A 13936-nucleotide genomic window follows, 5' to 3' on the forward strand; every position below is an offset into this window, starting at 1 on the left:
GTTGCTAACCCTAGATAGGGAGGCGCGCGGACGTGGGCATGGGCGCCGGCGCGGGCGCGGCGGGGGCGGGCCGGAGAGGGGCGGGCTCTGGACCTCGGGTTTTGGCGCTCCTCAGCACCCCGCTGTCTGCCCGTGAAGTTTCAGCCCTGTGTTTAAAGAATAACCCCAAGCGCGTGGCTGAGTGTGAGCGAACGTGTGTGACGTCGGGAGGCGCCGTGGCTTAACCGAACCGCCCCACTCGACTGTCCCTTGTCTGGACCAAAACTGCTGACTGATTGACCCTGGCGGTCACATTTGCCCTCTGGGGTTTTTGGAAACCCTAAATCAAAGTTGCTTTTCTCCCTGGCAAACTCGCACGGCTGCTTCGGCGGCCTCTGGGCCGAGAACAGATAAGGACGCGAGTTTCCCCGACCAGGTACTTAAACCGCTGGCGGTCTGAGAGGCCACCAAATGATTTTCGATTTGCTCTGAATCAGTTCTTTCCATTTGGCCACCCGGGCTGTAGACTGTAGATAATAGATCCCGCTGAATAGACCTTGGGTCAGAGTTGTGTCTTCTCTGGTGACAGGAAGGACAAATCAATGGTGCGGGTATTTTAGGACACAAGTTTATTAGTTTTTTCAAGTTCGAGTTTTTCGGGCTTGGATGATCCAGATAATTGCAATTCTCCACAGTCTCTGGTTTGGGTAGTCACAGCGGTAGAGCTAATTAGAATCCCTACGTGAGAGAAAAGAACAAAAATCGGGCTTGGAAACTTGTTTTCTAAAAGACGAAATTCGTGTCCAGTTTTTTGTACATTGGACTGCGTCGGTGTATATCATTCTAAATGTGCCCTCAAAACACGTTTTCAAGCTGCTCTTTCTCTCCATGATCTGAAGTAGTATCTTTGGAACCGGCGGCTACGAGGATGTGTCTGCGAGGGCAGCTGGCGGCGGTTTGCCTGCCCAGGGGCCGCGATACCGGGAGGTGGGCGCCGGGTCGGTCCGGGTCAAGCCGAGACTGCAGTCATCGCGTCCGGGCAGCTCTGTGCTAAGTGTGGAAAAGCCTCTGAGAAAGGGGCGTCAATCAATCGCCAGAAGCCTGCGCCACGGACGGATTCTTATTTTTCTGGGGATCTGCTTAGGGTGTCCCTCTCACACTGCATTCTCTCTCCTCACACAAGACCGGCGCGGGGCGGGGAGGAGAAGAGGAAGGGACGCGACTTGAGAAGGCCGAGCCCGGGCGGGAGCTGGGCAGGCGGGGAGCAAGAAGGACCTGCAGTCCGCCGGTTAAGCCCTCGTTAAACCACAAAACCCCTTCCCCACAAGCCCTCGTCTCTTTTGTGCGGTCCCCACCGCGGCGCCTGCAATAACCGTGTGAACAGAAACCCGAAACGTTTCATCCTGACTTCTGAAACTTAACACCCGGCAAAGCACAGTCTTGGGGAGGTGGGGGGGGGGGTGGTGGGGGCAGGCCGGGCGGGGCCTGATGGGGCTGGACCGGGTCAGCTCGGGGCCGCGGGGGACTGTGACCCCCCAGCTCGGGTGTGGGCTTCTGTTCTGTGCGGGTCTCCCGGCCTTTGCTTCGCTGCCGCTCGGCTGCCCGAGCCCGCTGCGGGGAGCCGAGCGGACTCGCGTCCCTCCGGCTCCGACCTCCCCCGACGCCACTCGACTCCCGGTCCTCCAAGCCCTTCTAGGATGAGCGGGTGTGCGCGGGTGGCCAGTCGCTCTTCCCCGGCGGGTGCGCCCGAGTCCAGTCTGCACAGGCCACTGGGGGACACATCGCCTGCGACCTGCGATCTCAGCCTTCACAACATTCAGCGAAGGCTGCTCATTTTTCTGAAAGTGAATGCCTACAGGTGCCATTAACCTTGGCCACGCGATCAAATTAGCGGGCGCTTCCAAACGCCCGGGGTGCAAATTCGTCATTGAAAAAAAAAAAGTTCTTTCTCACTATACGGCTGCATTTAATTATAATAATTGCGAAAAATTGCAAAGAGGGAAATGACTGGCTTGCAATAAAGTTGCAACTGGTTAAAGTTTTTCCGTATTTGTCTTTGAAGACTTAACCACTGTACCCATGTTATAAAGAAAACTATGGCAAAGACTTTCGAAACGCACACGCGGATTTAATGTCACTTAGAAATACTTTTAAAACCAAAGACGGTCGTGTTTTAAAAGCATTTGGAATAGTGTCTGGTATATGGTACGCGCTGTATACGTCTGTTAAATAAACATGAATGCTTAAGGCAAAAGACCTCGGCAAATTAATAATATGCTCACTTATCTGCAACATACTTAATCGTAGCTAGGCAGCACGAGATTTTTCAATTAGGTCTTTTATTTCTCTTAAGTATCCTATTTGCCTATCCCCTGGTTAGGCGCCCTAACACTGAAAGACCTTATCGGGTCAGAGGAAGAGACAGAGAAGATGCCTTAAAACACACTTAAAAACGGTGGTGAATTGTCGCGAGTCAGGAGATGGTGGGGAGCGGGCCGAGGTGTAGGGGTGGCGTCTTCGGAGAGAAAGAAAAAAGAATGAGAAAACCACGGGATTTCAAGCCTCATCGCTCCTCGGCGACATCCTTTTCAGCGAAAGTTGGTTGAAGGCTTAGTTAAGAACTCCGGCCAAAGAAAAGATGTCTGCGCGCAGAGCAAACCGCAGTTCCTTCCTTTTCAAAGATTTGTGCAATGAGATAATTAGACCGAAAGATGTGAGGAGCTTCCCTACAAAGAAATGCCATTAGGAAAGAAAGGCCCGAAAGACAAATCTGAACGAAACGGAGGAGGGGAGACTCAGCTGCCTTCTCGAAATTGGTCCTCTCGTCCCTTTTGTTCCTTCTGTGATTTAGCTCACTTAATGACATGAGTGAGATGTCCAATGCCGACATCTGGAAACATCAGACTCAGTGGTACCCATCCTCCCCAAGTCTTCCCTCAACCATTTAATATAAAGTTGCAGTTTTTGCACCTATATACGCCTGGCCACCTTGACCCTGTTATTTCTTGTCCCACAAAATTTGAGTCGTTGCATAAATTAATGAAGTGATTGCTCTGCAGCATTCTAAAATTCTTTCAGCGTATTTTGGAAGGGATCTGGGATCATTTTTTATTCTTGGTCTGCTTTTTTCCTCATTAGAGCCCTCAGATTTTTCAAGATCAGTGATTATACTTCCTTATTTGTTGCTTCAGTGTTTGGGTTCACTAGAAAGTCACTAAGGCATGATACACTTTAAAGAATGTTTTAGTTTAACTTCTTAGTGAAATAAAAGCAACCCTGTCATTTAAAGACCCTGTGTTAGTCTGAGAAGGCTAAGTGTACGTAGTTCAAATTGAGAAGTCTAATATTTTGCCTTTTGGGAAATATAGTTATTTACACAGCCTTCTCTTGCAAATGGAAGACAAGCAGGTCACCTACATGTGCGTGCTAGTGTATTCGCAACTGTTGGGGCAGGTGACCCCCATCTCCAGGCAGCCTTGCTGGGCTGGCTTCTCTGACTACAAGGTTATTGTGAGCTGGCAACACTTTATAGTGTGTGAGAATGCTGCACCCTGAGAGTGAAGGCCAAGGGCAAGATCCTTGTAAATTTCAATCGCTTTTCCAACATCAGGCCAGCAGCAGGCAGGCCACCCTAGGGTCAGTGTGCGACTGGTATGTATTTGCAAGCCGGTAGAGCAAAACAAAGCTGAAAGCAAGGGCAAATTTAGGCCCACCAACCTTGAGGTCATCTCTAAAAGGGAACTGCTTTACCAGTTAAAAATGATACTTGCCTGGTTAGCCACACAAAGTGCATTGTGTTCCTTGGTTTGACCCAGTAGGTACTGCTTATTTGTTACATCAGAAGCTTTAAGGCAGGAGTCTTAAGACCCCAAACCCCCTTTCTTGGGAGTTAGAATGTTTAAGTTGATCTGTTATTAAGGGGCAATTTATTTAAAAACTTTTATTTCATGAGTGATATTATTAGTACTTAGCACATGTCCAAGTATAAAGGCTGGTTTTATTCCAGGACCAGTGAAAAGAGGGTTGTATCATTAAGTAATCAGTTTTCCATATTCCTGAAAGCAACAATCAAAAGATAACTATACTGACTATATTAACTTCCTCTTTGTGAGGGTTAACTTGATGTTGGCAGGCTTTTCTTGTAAGAAAGTTTTAAATTTTCATTTTATTGAAGTTGGTTTGACTTACAGATTTTTCCTCTCTTATGAATACAGTAAGAATATTTACTCCTCTCATGGACATCATTTTTTAACTAACTGCATCCACATCCTCTAGGCTAGAACAGTGCCTGACACCTAATGGATACACAACAAATGGTTTGGAATGAATTTCTAATTGAAATGAATGAATTTTTTGCTTCTTTCCATATATATATATAATCTATTAGATACCTCAGGATAATAAAATGGAAATAACCAACTGTGAAGTGAAAAATCATGAAAAAAAAAGAGAATATATTTAAATATGAGCAGGAAAGCATTTATTATGATGGGCCATTAGTTCACCCCTGAGCTTCCTGGCAGCCAAGTCAGAAAGGGAAACATAGTGAATTTTCTAATTCTTATAATCAGAAAAGAGAAAGCATATTATGTGTCAAAGAAAACGTTATCCAACTGCTAAATTCTAAAACAACTACATGATTGCCTTGTTCACAGGTTTTAAGATTTAATTTTGTTGAGAACAATTATTTTCTTTATCTAAAATTCTTCCCCAAGTATCTACATTAATTATTACATGAACATTCATATGATGTCTAAATGAAGATAATAATTTATCTCCTGCTAGCTGAATAAGTCATTTTCTATGCTCTCAAGGTTAATAAAGTGACATTAATAGGACCAGTGTCTCACAAAGTTACGAAAATGTGGATTCTCCATAGGAAAATTTCTTTCAGTTTTAGAAAAAATTAAATCAAAGATCCCTGGATCTGGTTGGTTGGCATTACTTGATAAAAGTGAAAGAGGTTCTACAGATTTCTGAAATAGCAAGTCCGATGGAAAATTTTAGGACTAAAAGCATTTCCCACTAGAATGCAGACCACGTATATTTTTCTTCACACTTTTATTAGAATACTTTTATTAGATGTGGGCACATTTAGGCCCTTATCTGTTTATTTTTAAATTGATAGAGAATTTATGGGGGAAAACACCTCATAGATTGAAATAAGAAGTTGCTAGTTTTAGATTTATTATGGAAAAATACAGGCTATTTTTGGACCTTCATGCTTTGTAAGGCTATTGAAGTAGTACTTTACAAGAAACATAGAAAATAGCAAGTTTTGGCATCTATTGGTTGAGCGGACAGCACCAAAGTTTTTTCTTGTTTTTCTGACTTTGCTAGGTCACGTCAGTCGTGTCTGACTCTGTGTGACCCCTTAGATGGCAGCCCACCAGGCTCCCCTGACCCTGGGATCCTCCAGGCAAGAACACTGGAGTGGGTTGCCATTTCCTTCTCCAGTGCATGAAAATGAAAAGTGAAAGCGAAGTCGCTCAATTGTGTCTGACTCCTAGCGACCCCATGGACTGCAGCCTACCAGGCTCCTCCATCCATGGGATTTTCCAGGCAAGAGTACTGGAGTGGGGTGCCATTGCCTTCTCCGTTTCTGACTTTAGCCTTTAAAATAATTTAATAATGCTATAATATATTGGTAACATATGACTAAAATTTCTTAGAGGTAGATTTTGGTTTTAAGTAATAGCTCATTCTATTCCCAGGAAATGAATAAAGCAAATAACAGTGCTGTAACTGCAGTATTCATCAGGGCAATGCAATCTGTTTGGAAGCAGAGGCCATGGTGCTTAGTAGAGAGCAACCTTGCTCAACTGCAGCATGAAGAAGGGCTGTGCACTCTGCCTTGAAGAAAGAAAAGGTAAGAAAATGTAAGAAAAGTGCACGGAATGTACATTTCCATAGCACTTTTAATCTGAGAATCCTAGGGCTTTATTGAATCATGAATCTAAACTCACAGCACTGCAACACTTGTCAAGGCTGGCTATCAGGATTTCTCTAGAATAACAGTCTCAGTAGGAACATAGATAGAGTCTGAAAATAGTAGACCAAGTTATGGGTAGAAAACAGAAAACCAACAAAAAGGATGTATGGGGGAGTATGTGTATCTATCTATCTACCTACATGTAGATGGATAGAAGTATCTCTATGTTATACAGAGATTCTTCTAAGTATCTCTATATTATACACAGATTCTTCTATCTACCCATTTGTATTTAAATAGACAGATACATATACTCCTACATACTTTGTATAAACAATCAATATAAATTGATTTTCTGTTTTCTATCCATAACTTGGTCTTCTATTTGTAAAAACAGATAGCTGGTGAGATTGTAGTATAGAACAGGGAGCTCAGCTTGGTGCTTTGCAGTGATCTAGAGGGGTGGGATGAGGGGTAGGGTAGGAGGGAGGTTCAAGAGGGAGGGGATATGTGTATACTTATAACTGATTCATTTCATTATACAGCAGAAATGACATTGTAGACCAATTATACTCCAATAAATATTATCTCTCTAAATATATAGATACAAAAGGCACAAAATAAAGTTTTTTTAAATTGACATGATTTCATTGTTAATGTATAAATGTCTATGGTAATAATCCAGCAATGACCAGTAGCTCACATCACAGGAAAATGTTGCATATTGTAATTAAACCACTATTTGTAACATGAAATTTACAAACTGTGTATTTTTGTGTGAATTTTCTGCACTTTAAAAAATGACATTCGTTGTATTCCAGTTGATATTTTAGATATTGAATTTTTTATTGTCTACATTTCAAGTGTTTCCTTATGGAATTTATAATTTATCTATTTTTGGCTGGGGTGGATCGCCATTGCTGCACAAGCTTTTCTTTAGTTGTGAGCAGGAGTCGCTCTCCAGTCACAGGGCACGGGCTTCTCACTCCAGTGGCTTCTCCTGTTGCAGAGCAGAGGCTCTGGGATGGGAGGGCCTCGGTGGCTGTGGTTCCCAGGCTCTCGAGCACAGTCTCAATAGTTGTGGTACACAGGTTTAGTTGCTCTGTGGCATGTGGGGTCTTCCTGGCATGTGGGGTCTTCCCGGCATGTGTGCTTAGCTGCTTAGTCGTGTCCGACTCTTTGTGACCCCAGGGACTGCAGTCCACCAGGCTCCTCTGTCCATGGCGATTCTCCAGGCAAGGATACTGGAGTGGGTTGCCATGCCCTCCTCCAGGGCATCTTCCCAACCCAGGGATCGAACCCAGGTCTCCTGCATTGCAGGTGGATTCTTTACCTTCTGAGCCACCAGGGAAGTCTGGGCCAAGTATCAAACTCGTGTTTCCTGCATTAGAAGGCAGATTGTTTACTACTGAGCCACCAGTGAAGCCCTTCATTATGTAATTTTAAAAATGTAGATCCTTAGAAAAGTAGACTAGTAGTTGAGCCTCTTGGTGCAAAGTTATGTTAGAGGGTTTTGTCATGTTAAACGGTTGGGAGAGTGATTCTTTCTGGTGTTCAGGTGAACAGCTGAAGAACCGTGTTCTCTTTACATGAACCCATGAAATATTGATAAATAACTATATTTGCATGCACAGCTTCTAGTTAAGAGCAAGATTTAAAATGGAAACATACTAACCATAAATTTATTTGTGTGTCTATGTGAATTGAGAAAAGCTTATTCATACTTTAATTTTAACAAAGAAACTTTATTTTCATTCAAAACTGTAGTTTGAGAACTAGTACATTAGGAACATCACAGTGGGGACTAAATAAACAGAAGTGTGGGAGGGAATAATCTGAAAGTAAAGCCAAAGAGATTATAGACAGAGATCGCTGACAGAACTATTTGTGTACTTGAAACTAATAAGGCTAACTCATTAATCATGGCCTGATTTTTCAGACTGTGCCTCTCATAATTGTTCTCATAATTTGTTCTCATTTCCAGGCCACTAAATGTTGAACACCCACTTCTAGTGATGCTCTCTGTTAAGCAGTGTGGGTGATACCTGGTGAATAAGCCTTCAGTCCTGTTCTGAGGAAAGCGCAAGGGAAATAACATAGGCGTCTAAACACAAACAACGGTTACCAAGATGGGATCCAGTCAAGGCCAAAATAAAAGGAGAACCGTATGCTATGGGCACACAGTGAAAGAAGATTCATTTTTAAAGGGAGATGGAATCAATGGCAGTGCCAGATTTTTTGTATAAGATTAAGGGCAGCAACCCCATTGGAAGGGTGGTGTTCAATTTCCATTTATGTGACAATCACAGTCTTCTTAGTTACATATTGTATTTATTGAGATGCCTTTGTATAGCTGTTAAACATTATGAGAAGCAGAGGTTTCTAAGCCCTCATCTACCCTTTGGTGCAATCATGAGATTAAGGGAGAAACTGAAAAGAGCCTTGAGGGGTGTGCAGAATAGCTACAGTCACAAATACAGTCTCATGGAGAGGGATCAGAATCGCCAACATGACTGAAGAATGCAAGCGATTAGATTCTTAGGGGAATATGGATGATTCTCTGCTGACATGAGAAATACGGAGGAAAGTGGGTGGAAGGGAGAGAGTTGTTTGGGGAAATGAATTAGGCTGTAGCCAAATCATGGTGGAGTTTGCATGCCAGATGGGTGTCCTGAAGTCATTTGAGAGGCACTGGAGGATTTTAAGAGAAGTGACGTGTTTATAGCTATAATTCATTAGATTGATCCAGTCAAGTCTGTTCCTTGGTTTAGTTGTCACTAATTTGAATTGAAAACATTATAATAGAAGAAAAACTCCAGGGTAGTTTGTCCTCATAAATGGAATTCTTCCTCTTTGTTTCTCAGTGCAGGTCATTTAGCCACCAAAGAGCAATGTCAGATAGGACTGTTAACTCGGTCCTTGGGAAACTCATTGCTTTTAATCAGGTTCTTTGGGCTGATTTAATGTCCTGATTTAGATGAAAGAACATATTCACTACCTGTTTTGCCGAGTATTCACAGAATTATGCCAGGACTTGCACATCAATATTTGTACGTTTGTTTTACAATTTGTCATGTCATAATTAAAATAGCACACTGTTATACTCTCAAGGATTAAGAGAACTTTCTAAAGTGAGTTTTCAGCTTCATTGACTTCAAAGCAACACATCACATGAAAGTTGCTAGCTATTTTAGATTTATACATATTGAATACTTTCAGTGAAAGATTGAGCCAAATCCTTTCCTGCTACTTTCTTGCTGAAGGAGAGAAATAGGTTGTAGTTACATTTCTAGAGGATGTCAGAAACAAATATTCAAGGATGTTACAACTCGAGTTTTGATTAATAATTTTTTAGACTAGTAAAATTCCATCCTTCCCTGAGAAGCCTTGTTGAAATGAAAGTAACTTGTATTTAAGTATTGGATATGTTATCAGTAACCAGCAATAATGTTTGTTTAAAAGAAATGCAAGAGAGTCTTAACATTGTGATTTTCTTTTAGTCACTGCATTACAGATGAGAATAAAACAAAGTTCCTATTAGTGGACAAAGGTTAGCAAGGTAGGATTCTGTTTGAAATTGAATCAGAGCAGAAAACTTGAAGTGCAGAGACTTCTCTTCAGATAATACTTCACATTCAGCTTCAGTCCACTGAACAAACATCTAGTGTACTCATTAGGAAATTCAAAAGTAATTTGACATGTGATTTTTGCCCTTGGAGAGTTTACTAGCTAGAGAATACTTTAATGATGTGAATAACTGCCATTTATCAAATGCTTGCTTTATTTCAGATATTTAGCTATCAAAGTCCTGTGTGGATTAGTTTATTTAATCCTCATCAAAACTCCTTGAAGTAAGACTATCATTTTATGTATATATGTTTGCCTGCATGCTTGTGAGTTTAGATTATCTATTTATATTTTTTCTTCCAGTTTTATTGAGATATAATTGACATAGAGCACTGTAAAAGTTTAAGGTACATAGCATAATGATTCAACTTACATATATTTTGGAATTATTGCCACAGTAAGTTAAGTGAATTTCTATTATCTCATATAGATACAAAATTAAAGAAATAGGAAAAGATCTTTTTCCTTGTGATGGAGGTTGTTAGAAATTATTCTCTTAACAACCTTCATGTATAAGATACAGCAGTATTAGTTATATTTACCATGTCATATATCACATCCCTAGTACTTATCCTGTAACTAGGTGTTTCATTGTCTTTATCTTATTGGTCAGGAATCAGACCCAGTGATGTTAAATAACTGCCCAAGATTTTACGGATATTAAGGGGCAGGTCAAGCCAGGTCTAACCCAGGAAATCCTCCTCTAGGCCAGTGCTCTTCCCTATTACTGGGCATCACCTCTGAGAAGAATTTACACAACATAGACACAGGTTGTACAAATCAGTAGAAGTGACGCACACTTGAAGAAAAATTTATTAACTGACACAATATTGCTAAGCAACTATACTCCAAGAAAATTGAAAAAATGAGATAAAACAAACAAAAAAATTGTTTCCCAAAGGCAGTTTGTAAGTGTGTTGTTTAGAATGCCAAACGTTTTTGTTTTTGTTTTGTTTATAGAAACTATGATATCTGGTAGTTTTTTGAGTCTACTCTCCAAAAGCCTAACTACTTCCTAACAGACCCAGGAAAGTTTGTGGTTAAGAACATAAGCCTTGGCATCAGACAACAGGGGGGAATTCCAGCCTCTGCCACTGGTTGCATGGCCTTGAACACACTCCTTTTTCTAAACCCAGGACCTCATTCATGGGGTTAATGATACCTAATAAAAGAGTAGGATCAAATAAAATAAGAGTGCCAAGTGCTTAGTAATGTGCTTGACACAGAGAAAGAGACAGGTTTTAAAGCAGATTAGCATGGGTTCTGTGGAGAAGGAAATGGTAGCCCACTCCAGTATTCTTGCCTGGAAAATCCCATGAATCTCGGAGCCTGGTAGGCTACTGTCCGTGGGGGTCTCAAAGAGTCGGACACGACTGAGCGACTTCACCCACTCACTCAGCATGGGTTGTGAGAACAGGAGACCAACTTTGTTATTTTATTTCTTTGTTAAAATTAAGGACATCTTTCATTGCTTTTATATTATAGTAGCAGTATATATTCATGCAGAAAAATTAGTAGATTTTATTAGTAATAATTACATTTAAATTGCCATTTAACCTGACAGAGACAATCACCATTGATATTTAGATAATTATTCTTTCAGTTTTGGTATTTTTTCCTTTTCACAAAACATGGAATCATTTTGCCTCATAATATTTAATAATCTGCTTTTAAACTTAAAAATATTATGAGAATTTCCCTCATTCCATTCGTCTATAACATTTTTTTCCTGATAGTATAGAATTCTTTGTTATGGATGTACCATAACTTCACTTAACCATTCATTATCTCTGGACATTTAAATGTTTACAACCTTTTTTTCTATTATGAACAAGGCTGAAATAAACAGCCTTGCAGGTAAAAAATGTGTATTTGTTTTAAATTATTTTTAGCTTAAATCATTAGAAATAGAATCAGGTAACCAACTGGTATTCACATTTTAAACACTTTTGGTATTTCCTGACAAATTACCTTACATAACTGTTGTATCAATTTATATCCTTTTCAGCAATGTGTGAGAATATTCATTTCTTTGAATCATTACCAACACTAGATAGTATGATAATTGCCAACCTGATAGGTGAAATAGTATCTATCATTTTAATTTTAGTTTCTTTGGTTATTAATGATATAAGATTTTTTCATAGTCTTTTTGGCTATTAGTAGTTTTTATAACTTGATACACTTTATTTTTCTCTTGAGATAGTTGTTCTTTTATTATTGAGTTAAAAGTGCTAGTTATAAATCAAGGTACAATGTTTGTCTCATATATTACAAGTGTACCTAAATAGTTATTTACATTTCTGTTTCTCCTCAATCTTATTTATGTACCTTTTGATATGTATGTGTAGAGGTTTTTACTTTTTCAAGTTTATCACTATTTGATTTTTTTTTTCATGAAATTTGATGTCTTTAAAATGAAATTAAAATTTCATGTTTGGGAACACATGTAAGAATTAAAGAAAAACTAAAAAAATAAAACAAAATTTCATTTAAAATTTTCAGTTAAAAGTGTATTCAATCAAAAATTTATTTTAGTATATTTTATTATATAAAAATGATTTTAATTCATTCAACAAACATTAACTATTGATACATGCCTACAATGTACCAGGTATGATTTCGCTTGGGCAACAGTTGGTGTACAAGACAGGCAGAATTCCTGCCCACAGGAGGAGCTCCTCCTTCAAGTGACTCATTAGTTGATGTTTGTACATTACTTTCCTCTCACTGACTTAAATTCCTCCTTCATTACACACCAAAAAGTCAGGTCTGCTTATAGACTTTCTACTTGATATCATTTATTTATTTCTTTGCTCTGTGCCAGTGTCTCACTGTTTTAATGATCATAATCTTAAAACAATGAATTTTAATAAATAGCAAGGCAAGAACTAAATTTCATTCCTCTTGCTTTGTTCTTTAATTTTTTTCTTGACTTGTCTCCTCTGTTTATTTTTAATTTTTTTTTCTTGTGTCACAACATATATAACATAAAATCTTCCATTTTAACAATTTTGAAGTGTATGATTCAGTGACATTAACTATATTCACTGTATTGTGATATCACCACCACTATCTTTTTCTAAAACTTTTTATCACCTCAAACAGAAACTTTGTGTCCATTAAGCAATGACTTCCTGTAATCCCCTTTCCCCAGACTCTCAGTTCAGTTCAGTTGCTTAGTTGTGTCTGACTCTTTGCAACCCCGTGGATCACAGCACTCTAGGCCTCCCTGTCCATCACTAGCTCCCGGAGTTCACCCAAACTTGTGTCCATCGAGTCGATGATGCCATCCAGCCATCTCATCCTCTGTCGTCTCCTTCTCCTCCTGCCTTCAATCTTTCCCAGCATCAGGGTCTTTTCAAATGAATCTGCTGTTCACCTCAGGTGGCCAAAGTATTGGAGTTTCAGCTTCAACATCAGTCCCTTCAATGAACACCCAGGACTGATCTCCTTTAGGATAGTCTAGTTGGATCTCCTTGTAGTCCAAGGGACTCTCAAGAGTCTTCTCCAACACCACAGTTCAAAAGCATCAATTCTTCGGCGCTCAGCTTTCTTCACAGTCCAACGCTCACATCCATATATGACTACTGGAAAAACCATAGCCTTGACTAGATGGACCTTAGTTGGCAAAGTAATGTCTCTGCTTTTGAATATGTTGTCTAGGTTGGTCATAACTTTCCTTCCAAAGAGTAAGTGTCTTTTAATTTCATGGCTGAAATCACCATCTGCAGTGATTTTGGAGCCCAAGAAAATAAAGTCAGCCACTGTTTCCACTGTTTCCCCATGTATTTGCCAAGAAGTGATGGGACCAGATGCCATGATCTTAGTTTTCTGAATGTTGAGCTTTAAGCCAACTTTTTCACTCTCCTCTTTCACTTTCATCAAGAGGCTCTTTAGTTCTTCTTCACTTTCTGCCGTAAGAGTGGTATCATCTGCCAATCTACTTTCTTTCTCAATAAATTTGCCATTCTAGATATTTTATATGAAAGTGAAGTGAAAGTGTTAGTTGCTCATTCGTGTCCAACTCTTTGCGACCCCATAACTGTAGCCCACCATGTTCCTCTATCCATGGAATTCTTCAGCCAAGAATACTGGAGTGGGTTACCATTCCCTTCTCCAGGGGTTTTATGTAAGTGAAATAAAAATATTTGTCCTCTTATGTCTGGCTTATGTCACTTAGCATGTTTTTAAGGTTCATCCGTGTTGGAGCACATATCAGAGCCTGATTCTTTCTATAGCTAGATAATATTCCAGTGTAGGTAATACAACACTTTGCATATATCCATTCAGTGGTGGTGTCCCTTGTATTATACTTCTGGAAGAACTTCGAAATCATTTTGTCAAACTCCTCTCCCAAACTCCTCTAATGTCTTAACATTCTTTAATGTCCCTTTC

General features: G+C 40.0%; 1 long non-coding RNA gene across 3 annotated transcripts in view; it reads left to right on the top strand.

Annotated features, from left to right (window-relative positions):
- The first annotated feature begins 175 nt into the window (after window positions 1-175).
- Window positions 176-13936, top strand: part of LOC114116058 (uncharacterized) — a 149116-nt gene continuing 135355 nt past the window's right edge. For all 3 annotated transcript variants that reach the window (XR_009601508.1, XR_006060580.2, XR_009601509.1), the window contains exon 1: window positions 176-415. This is a non-coding gene — a long non-coding RNA (uncharacterized LOC114116058). The remainder of the gene's footprint in view (window positions 416-13936) is intronic.

The sequence above is a fragment of the Ovis aries genome, chromosome 8 (genome assembly GCF_016772045.2).
Source record: "Ovis aries strain OAR_USU_Benz2616 breed Rambouillet chromosome 8, ARS-UI_Ramb_v3.0, whole genome shotgun sequence".
Taxonomy (NCBI): domain Eukaryota; kingdom Metazoa; phylum Chordata; class Mammalia; order Artiodactyla; family Bovidae; genus Ovis; species Ovis aries.